This window comes from Lotus japonicus, chromosome 1, assembly GCF_012489685.1.
Source record: "Lotus japonicus ecotype B-129 chromosome 1, LjGifu_v1.2".
NCBI classification, from domain to species: Eukaryota; Viridiplantae; Streptophyta; class Magnoliopsida; order Fabales; family Fabaceae; genus Lotus; species Lotus japonicus.
In genome coordinates, this window is record NC_080041.1 from 63,615,424 (window position 1) to 63,617,115 (window position 1,692).

At 41.6% G+C, this 1,692-nt stretch overlaps 1 non-coding gene across 1 annotated transcript; it reads right to left on the minus strand.

Annotated features, from left to right (window-relative positions):
* Window positions 1-1,241: 1,241 nt before the first annotated feature.
* On the minus strand, window positions 1,242-1,348 carry LOC130734853 (small nucleolar RNA R71). Its single transcript, XR_009018192.1, has one exon. It is a non-coding gene; the product is annotated as a small nucleolar RNA R71 (small nucleolar RNA).
* Between the last annotated feature and the right edge of the window lie 344 nt (window positions 1,349-1,692).

Consider the following 1,692-nt stretch of genomic DNA (forward strand, 5'->3'; position numbering starts at 1 on the left):
CCTTTTTGCTTTGGGTTCCTTGTAAGACTCTTGATGTTTTAATCTTATTACATTTTTCTTCATATGAATCTTCTGAGTAAACCCTTGAATTCCATATCTATGCTTTTTGTTTCAAGTTAGATCATGAGCTAGCTTTATGCTTTTCTATAATATAATGGAAATTTGTTATAGATTAGGGACATGATATGGGATTACCTCTTCTATGCTTGCTACTAGGAATAGAGTAGGGGTTGGGGTTTGTTGGCCTGAATTGCATGCTTAGTGCCTTTAGCAAATGTTTAGGTTGTCAAGGAATTGAACCTATCTTTTGACTTTAGAGGATTGTCTATACAAGGCATTGATAGATGATTACATAGGCTATAACATCAAGGAGAGACTCAGAATTTTTGTGGGAAGAATAGGTTAATTTAAAACTGATTTAGTTAAGCAAGAGCCCAAGGCAAGATCACCTTTGTTATCACACACTTACGTTTCTTAAGTTTGTCACTCAATCACTTGAACAATCAATCATTAAAACTGGATTTTATTTGCTTGCCAACCTTGAACTTGATTCTTAAACTGAATTCGCATTCCAATTCCCTGTGGTTCGATAAATTAAAACCCGGAGGTTTTCATACACTTGTGAATTGACCAACAAGTTTTTGGCGCCGTTGCCGGGGAATTGTTTTGTGATTTTTGGTTTAAGTTTTAAGTTTTAACTTGTCTAGAGTTGGTGCTACTAATCTTTCTCTGTTGAGTGTCATAAGCAGGTTGCTTTCAAGAGAGGCACCACCATGGGTGGCCGCATGACAGAGGAGGAGATGCAAGCCCACATTGAGGCAAGGATCCAAGAGGGTATCACCCTCCGTTTGCGAGAACAAGAAGTTGAGAATGCCAACCGAACTCTTCGGGAACTAACTTCGGGGTCCATGAGCTTTGACTATCCTGGAAGTATTGTCATTCCCGAAGGAGTAGGGAACTTTGAATTAAGACCGGCATTCATCAACATGGTGAGCCAAAGCCAGTATGGTGGAGGTTCCTCGGAAGATCCTCATGCTCATATGGAGAAGTTCATCCGGAATTGCAACACTTATCGGGTGGTGAATGTTTCTGCAGAAGCAATCCGGTTGAGCCTATTTCCCTTCTCTTTGAAGGACGCAGCAGAGGATTGGCTGAACTCACAACCTCAAGGGAGTCTCACTACTTGGGAAGACCTTGCAGAAAAATTCACAACGAGGTTCTTTCCGAGGTCTCTCTTGAGGAAATTGAAAAATGACATCATGACGTTCACACAATCCTCAGATGAAAATCTTTATGAGGCTTGGGAGCATTTCAAGAAGCTTTTGAGGAAATGTCCTCAACACAATCTCACCCAAGCTGAATGTGTGGCGAAGTTCTATGATGGGTTACTATATTCATCACGGTTTGGCTTGGACGCGGCTTCAAGTGGGGAGTTTGATGCTCTTCCCCCACAAGCGGGGTATGATTTGATAGAAAAAATGGCGATGAGAGCCATGAACTCCGAGAATGAACGCCAAATCCGAAGAAGTTCTTTTGAAGCAGAAACTTATGACAAGCTCATAGCCTCCAACAAGCAACTCTCCGAGGAAGTTGCGGAAATGCGGAAACATATTCAGGATGCCAAGTCCATTGGAGCGAGAGTAACTAGTTTGGAGTGCAAATTTTGTGGTGAATCTCATGATAGTGACCAGT